At 37.4% G+C, this 8509-nt stretch overlaps 2 long non-coding RNA genes across 2 annotated transcripts; both read left to right on the top strand.

Annotated features, from left to right (window-relative positions):
- Positions 1 to 1625: 1625 nt before the first annotated feature.
- Positions 1626 to 6327, top strand: LOC131364053 (uncharacterized). Its single transcript, XR_009206417.1, has 4 exons — positions 1626 to 1764; positions 2539 to 2656; positions 3318 to 4224; positions 6028 to 6327. It is a non-coding gene; the product is annotated as an uncharacterized LOC131364053 (long non-coding RNA).
- A 377-nt stretch (positions 6328 to 6704) lies between these two features.
- LOC131343307 (uncharacterized) lies at positions 6705 to 8211 on the top strand. Its single transcript, XR_009203132.1, has 3 exons — positions 6705 to 6937; positions 7624 to 7740; positions 7919 to 8211. It is a non-coding gene; the product is annotated as an uncharacterized LOC131343307 (long non-coding RNA).
- The last annotated feature ends 298 nt before the right edge of the window (positions 8212 to 8509 follow it).

Genomic DNA, 8509 nt, shown 5'->3' on the forward strand with positions numbered 1-8509 from the left:
AAGAACAAAGAGTACAAGGTGCAGTACGGAGAGCTGGTGTTTAACACTCCTGCACAAAAGAAGAGCAAAGTGTCCAAAGTGCAAGAAGAGTGTGTGTACTCAGGGGTCCAGCACAGTCAGTGAGTGACACAATCTCAGTCTGTTTCAGGATAATTAATTAACATAGATTTTTGTTTTTTGTACATAGTTTTGTTGCTCTGATCATCCTGGTAGAGGAAGTTGATGACATTCCACCCATACAAACTTAATTCATCAACGTGAGATGTGGCCAAAGGACGTCCACTTCTATGCCTTTCTGTGACTCTTCCAGTCTCTCTGTATCTCTGTCGCAACCTGCTGATGACACTCTGTGACACTCTAAGCTCAGTGGCCACTTCCCTCTGAGAACATCCTGTTTGAAGCCTCGCAATGGCGAGGTACTGTTGATCAATTGTTAGGTGTGGTCTTGGTCTCATGATGTCAAAATGTGACCAGCATGATGAAGAGGACTGTTTAAATACCAATTCTAACTGAACCAGAAAATTTATTGGTCGATTCATGGAACAAACACCAGTTGTGAATTTTGCTGTTAAGCACCTTGTTAGAGAACAGCAAGTTCTGCAAAAAGTACTGAAACACTGAACAGTTGGACAAGTGCATTCAAAAGTGTAGAGAAGGTCAAATTAATTTCACCTGTAAAGGTTATAGTGCATTTTAGGTGCATTCTGAAATTTCACCCGAAAGCCCAATATCCTTAACTTTTTGTGAGTAGTTTATGTTTTTATCCTTCTGTCTTGGTCAGTGTCAGTCATTATGCTTTTATATGCTTTGACATAACGGTGTATGTGTGCCGTAAGGCTGGAAGCTGTGTTATTTAGATTTTTATGTTATAGTCATGTTTTGTTGAGGTTATTCAGGTTTCCATTTCATAGTTCTGGTTTATTTCTGTTACGTGTAATGTAGTTGTTTTGTTAAATAAAAGCAGTGCACGTACTGGATCCCTGCATTTGGGTCTGATCTGCTACTGCGGGCGTTCAAGCTTATAGCAGAGATCAGGGTGTCCCCATTCATTATACATCTGCTACAATTATGTTTTAAAAATAAAAATATTTTATTCCTGATACACTGTATTATCTATCACTATAGGACCTCAGCACATTTCCTTTTTGTTTCCTGTGAAATGATACCAAAAAAGGAATTTGTTCAGTTAGACTGTGTTTATGAGTGTGTGTGATATCGCGCCTTAAGAGTTAACGCCTGAGGTTTTACACCACTGTTAACTCAGGGGCAGAAACTTTTTTTTCTGCAGGCGACTGGCTGATCAGTCCGCAAAGTCAATGAGTTTTAGTTTTTTTATTTTATTTATTTTTTAAATGTAATAATTAATGGAAATCATATTTCTGTAATATTTTTGTAAGAAAATAATAAATTGTTCCAGCTGGTGTGGCTGGTGGAGAGCAATTGCTGTGTGTAATGACTGACCCGAGGCAGATGGTTGAGGATCCATGAGCACAATCTTTACTGAAGAGCGGACAGGAAAGACAAAAAGGCGAAAACCGAATGGGCGAGGCAAAGGGTCAAAAACCAGAAAATAAGACTCTGAACGGAAACGAAACCGAAACTCACGAAACCAAAACTCGTAATTCCGTAAACGTGAAATAAAGTCCATACACAGATAATCCCAATAAAGTGGCAATAGTCCAACACGGCTTGGTAAATTCAATGAACAATACTTCGCGTTGTGGCGTCGCGAACACGCTGCTTAAGAAGGCTAAAAATCCGGAAGTAAGTGCTTCTATAAATAAATAAATATATCAATAAATAAATGATGAATCGTTCGTCCATGGTTAATTGAAGTATTTTTTGCCTTGAAATCATCATCATTTTAATTGTTATTATTATTATTATTATTATTATTATTATTAATTTCGATTTATTCCTACCTTCAGGTCGTATTAGATTAATATATCTGAAATAAACATGAAAAAATATCAAACTCAGGATTTCAGGATTAAATGGATGTGTAGTACTAATAAACAAAGGTGGATATAAATGCAGATTCTATTTATTATAATGTGCAAACAGAACTTAATATGTGAACCAGGATAACTAAGCAAAAACACTAGGACTGTCACTGACTTAAAAGATACAAACATGAGGACAAGGATGAGGCACATGGTAGCATCAGTAGCAAGACCAAGACACAATGAGAAAACATGCACTTAAATGATTTGGAACTAAAGGGATGATCCCACAAAGGTGAGCATGATCATGGGGGAAATGGAAAACACAATAATGATGAGACAACAAAGATGTGGAAGTATGATGATACCTAAAAAAGGACCAGGCTGGTGTGAGAGGTTTATAGACCATGTATGACCATGTAAGTATGAGCGTGAAAAATATTTACTCAGACAAGACGACCAAACCACAGTGGTGCTCTACCACTTCCAAGTTTCTTGCTTAAACGTCAAGGGGCCTAGGTGGTGCACAGAACTTCCTCTGTTTCTCAGTAAAGTGTTATTAGTGCTGTGAAAGAGCCTCATCTTTCTATTGTAGTTGTTTATCACTCAGCAGAAAGATCTCCATCAAGTACAGAGAGAGGACGGTTCTCTGGGCGAAATGAGAATACAGGTCATTTTTGGAGTCCTGTTGATTTACACCCAAGTTGCCATGGGTAGGTTTTATAGATTTATTATCTAATAATGCATGATTCTTTTACTTACTACATGTGCAGTTGTACAGTTTCAGCTTCATGGTCTTTTAGTGAATACTTCCTGTACATATAAAGTAGAGAATGTTCTGATCCTACTTCTTAACCCTGTGCAGGTTTTTCTTTTCTTTTTCATCATCAGTGTTAACATGTAGCCTTAAAGGAGTCTAAAACAAATAAGTTTTCATGGAGTAGCTTAGGGATTGGTCATCTGACAAAAATGTTTAATCACAATACGTAAAGTCAATATGCTACTACAATATGATTCTACAATATGTGATATTTTTGGGATTATTTTATGTGTTCATGTAAATGGTGCATCATCTATTATATGTCATTTTGCATAATTTTTGTGTATAATTCTACATATAATACATCTAAAAACATCTAGTCTTTGGATGATGTATTTGGAAAAAATACTTCTTCATAGAAAGATTTACACAACAGTTTGTCACCTGTGCTGTTATAATGTTTTCCCTGCCATTTTATTCCCAAATTAAATTGAACAAATAAGTAAATAATCATTTGGAGAAGATCATTTTTGAAGTTTAAACAGATCAAAGGTGTGTTTCAGTGTGTAATAATATTAACAGAATGCTGCTGTTTTTTTTTTCTTCCTCTGCAGGTTCACTGTTTCAGGATCATGTGGTCTGTAGATTTAATAAGAGTAATCAGTGTTATGTAGCTGTGGGACAAAAACTGCACCTGCAAATGCCCTGGGAGGATGGGTTTGAACTAAAGACATCTAGTTTAATTTTAAAGCATAGAAATACTCAAAGTTCCCCACCAACACCACTTCTCCCAAGATGGCAGTTTGTTAATGATAATAAAACTATGATACTAACCAGTGCAGAGAGGAGCGACTCTGGAACATACACTTTAGACATCTTTGATGTAGACGGGAGAAGTAAAGGCAGTTCTACTCTCCAGGTGAACATTGAAGGTAGGACCACACAACCTCTAATCACATCACACAGCACACTACAATTTAATTTAAAAATATATAAAATATAAATTTTGTTTGTAAGATATAAAATTTGTCTTTGTAAGATTCCCTATTATATTTTAATTTTTTATTCATGCAAATGAGGCCCCATCTAATTAAAAATGCAAACATGTACACACTTAATTTCACAAAATAAATCTACGGTTTTTGATTTTACAATTTAAATCTTTGTTAGACAGTGAAGAAGCTCCCAAGAGATAGTCATTGTTCCTCTTTCTCTTCCTCTTTTAAGTTTATGTTGCTGTGTTTAATTTATTTTGAGGTTTTTATCTCTAATCTGCAGCTCAGGTGTCCTCAGTAAAAGTGTCATACAGCTGCTTGTCCCCTGGAGTTGTGAAAGTCAACTGTGCTGCTGATGGAGACAACCTCCGCTTCAGCTGGTATTCTGATTTTATCGCGCTCCCTCAACTGGAGAATGGGACCAGCACTGTCATACTGGAACAAGACCCACAAGGAAAAGTCACCTGCCATGTAGAAAATCACTTCAGCCGTGACCAGTATACTGTTCAACTTTACCGATGTTCTGGTGAGTCTGTCTTTTATAAAGAATTATTTGATAAATAAAAATCCAGTGCAGATGTTTGTGAATCTTCTTCTTCTTTCGGCTTTTCCCTTCAGGGGTCGTCATAGCGAATCATCTCTCTCCACCTATCCCTATCTTCTGCATCCTCAACACTTGCACCCACTAGCTTCATATCCTCATTTATTACATCCATATACCTCCTCTTTGGCCTTCCTCTTTGCCTCCTTCCTGGCAGGTCCATGTCCAACATTCTCCTACCAATATACTCACTCTCCCTCCTCTGAACATGTCCAAACCATCTTACTCTGGTCCCCCTAACTTTGTTCCCCAAACATCCAACAAGAGCTGTCCCTTGTGATGTACTCATTCCTAATCCTTTCCAGCTGTGTCACTCCCAAAGAGAACCTCAACATCTTCAGCTCTGCTACCTCCAGCTCTGACTCCTGTGTCTTCCTCAGTGGCACTGTCTCTAAACCATACAGCATGGCCAGTCTCACCACTGTCTTGTACACCTTCCCCTTGATTCTTGCTCACCTTTCTCCACCCATTCCAACCTGCCTGCACTCGCTTCTTTACCTCTTTCCCACACTCTCCATTACTCTGGACTGTTGACCCCAAGTACTTAAACTCCTGTACCTTCTTCAGTTCTTCACCCTGTAATCTTACTGTTCCACTTCCCTCCCTGTCATTCACACACATGTACTCAGTCTTACTATGACTGACTTTCATTCCTCTTCTCTCCAGCGCAAACCTCCACCTCTCCAGGTTTTCCTCCACCTACTCCCGGCTCTCACTACAGATCACAATGTCATCTGCAAACATCATTGTCCAAGGAGACTCCTGTCTGACCTCCTCTGACAACTGGTCCATCAGCATAGCAAAGAGGAAGGGGCTCAGAGACAATCCCAGTGCAGCCCCACCTCCACTTTGTACACCTCTGTCTGACCTACAGCACACCTCACCACTGTCCTGCTCCTCTCATACATGTCCATGTGCAGCTGTTTGTGAATACAGAGACAAAAAAAGACATCCTGAGGACAGCCGTAACTCATACCCAGTTTTAAAGAATTCCACCTGTTTCTTCACAAAGTTTGATTTCTCCTCATTGCTCCTTCACAAAGTTTAACTGATCCCATTCACTCCCACAGACACTGTTGAGTAATTATCTTTACACATCCACAGACCAACCCTGCCTATTCCTACAGACAATCTTCAGTAATTCCACCCACTCTCACGGACACTTGTGACTAACCTCACCCACTTCCACAGACACTTGAGACTAACCCCACCCAGTGCCACAGACAATTGTAATTTACCCAACCTGTTTCAACTTTTTACTAATCCCACCCACTGCCACAGACATTTTTTTGATTAACCTGACCCACTTCCTTAGACACTAGTGACTAAAACTCACCCATTCCTACAGACAGTTGTGTCTAAACCCATCCACTGCCACAGACATTTGTGATATTTTATGTGTTTATTCAAATAGTGCATGATCTATATTGTGTCATTTGTCATGCTTTGTATATAATCAAAATTCTAGTCTTTTGATGATGATGGGGGAAATGCTAAATTTGATGGGAAAACAATTTTAAGTGAAAGACAACAATTTGCTGAAATAACATTTATTTATTCTTAAATTACCTGTTCTGTTATCAATATTGTTTGGCCGCCTTTTTCTTTTTCAGATTAAACTCCAACAAATGAAATAATCAACTGAAGAAGATAAACACACAGATCAGAGGTGTGTTTCAGTGTGCAATAATTTTAACAGACTGCTAATGATTTTTTCTTCCTCTGCAGGTTTGCTGCTTCAGGATCATGTTTTCTGTCGATTTACTCAGAGGAATCAGTGTTATGTAGCTGTGGGACAACATCTGCAACTGCAAATGCCCTGGGAAGATGGGTTTGACCTAAAGACCACTAGTTTAATTTTAAAATATAGAAAAAATCAAAGTTCCCCTCCAACACCACATCTCACAAGATGGCAGTTTGTTAATGATAATAAAACTATGATACTAACCAGTGCAGAGAGGAGCGACTCTGGAACATACACTTTAAACATCTCTGATGTAGACGGGAGAAATAAAGGCAGTTCTACTCTCCAGGTGAACATTGAAGGTAGGACCACACAACCTCTAATCACATCACACAGCACACAAGTTATTCCATAAAAAATATAAAATATAAACATTTATCCACACTATAGGCTCTCTCAAGATTTATTTTTATATTTTAATATTTATTTATGCAAATGAGGCTTAATCTAAATAACATGCAAACATATATATTCATCAAACAACAAAAAATCTAGGCTTTTAATGTTGTTAGAAGTTAAATTTTTATTTGTCACATGTTTATTTGAAATTATGTTATTCTGTTTCTGATTTGTTCTTGCATTTTTGGTTTGAATATGTGTTTATTTTTAAAGGCATTTGAAGCAATTCATCCTGACGTGTTTATCTCTAATCTACAGCCAGGGTGTCCTCAGTGAAATTGTCCTACAGCTGCTTGTTCTCTAAAGTCAGGAAAGTGTACTGTTCTGCTGATGGAGACAACCTCCACTTCAGCTGGACTTCTGATTCAATCACTCGGTTGGAGGACGACAACAGAACTCTCGTACTGGATAAAAAGCATAATGAAAAAGTCACCTGCCATGTCAAGAATCAAGTCAGTCATAACCACAATTCCTTTGAACTCCCAGAATGTACTGGTGAGTCTGTTTTTTTTTTTTAATAATAAATTTTCCTAACACAGTATTCATTTTTTAAAACAAAAATCACTAATGCTATTGTCCAGTGGTTCTTACTTACCTGCACCATCCACTTTATTAGAAAACACCTGTACACATTCATGCAGTTATCTAATTAACCAATCACATGTTTGACCTCTGTGACTTTTACTGTGACATTGTTGTTGGTACCAGATGAGCTGGTTTGGGAAGTTCATAAACTGGAGATTGTGTGGGAATACACACAATAGTCTCTACATCTTTTATTATGTTTGTATAAACTAGATGTTTCAGTTACCACAGGATGCTTTTTTTTTGTTTTTCACACCATTCTTTGCAAACTCTAGAGACTGTCACAAAGTCACAAAGATCATTAAATTAATAATAAATGATGTTTTTCACATATTTTCCGTTGTTCCTATAATATGAACATTGTGTGTACTTACTTATAGAATGGTTATGGTTCTGTTTACATATAACATGCAACTGTCCAGATTTTTTTTTTAATTAGCCCAGGCTCTCAGTACTGACTTTACTACCAGTTGCAGTTGTCTGGTATCCTCACATGTGCTGATCCCCTCCCTGAGAGAAATGATTACTCACTGACCAAAACAAAGCAAAAAAATGAGAAAAATCTCTCTCTCTCTCTCTCTCTCTCTCTCTCTCAGATTTCATCATTGTGTTTGTGTCTGTGTGGCTCTTTGAGGTCATCATCCTACTGTCTGTGTTAGTGGGAACATTGCACATCTACCCCAGAATCTACAGGAAACGGAGAACACCAGAAAGTAAGACTTTATTACTGGCTAGCTTGGAAAATTTACATATTACCAAAGTCCATATTGAAATATGAAGTATGTAACATGTAAAAACAAGAATATGAACAACTTGAAAACTGAATGTTTAAAGCTGATGTAATGTCTAAAGCTGATCACCAGAGCTTTATTTTTTCCATCCAAAAATCAGGACCAGGCAGGAAGCTCTGTAAACCTGAACAAGGATTAGAAGAGGCAGACTGTAGCTGATCTCCTCTATATGAACAGTCATCACTCTCACTGAAACATGAGAAAAATGTAACCGTAACTATAACAGATGCTTAACAGAGAAAATAATCCTCAATCCACATCTGGACTTTCAAAAGCTAAATCAGCCTCATGATTCCTGCAGATTCATTGACAAACTGAGTGCTAATTTTGTTTATGTTTTACTTCTAATATACTAACCATAATGTAATGCTTTGATGTTACTATTAAAATAATGGCAACAATTTAATGTATTAAATATTTTGAAATGTAAATTCAATTTTTATGTCATATCTACTGTATGTGTGAATGCTGAAATAAATTCTGTTTGAGTTATTACTAATACTTTTAGTATTTTTTAATCTAACACACCTAAACACTCACATGTTCTATACGGTTCTGTGGTCTGAATATACTGTATCATAAAGTTAAGGAGGAACAATGGCAGGAAGAATATCACTACCAAAACGGGGCCTTGACCACAGACACAACAAACAGATGGCCTTTAAAATGTCTGACCTGTCCAGGGTGTGTG

Source organism: Hemibagrus wyckioides, linkage group LG02 (genome assembly GCF_019097595.1).
Source record: "Hemibagrus wyckioides isolate EC202008001 linkage group LG02, SWU_Hwy_1.0, whole genome shotgun sequence".
NCBI lineage: Eukaryota > Metazoa > Chordata > Actinopteri > Siluriformes > Bagridae > Hemibagrus > Hemibagrus wyckioides.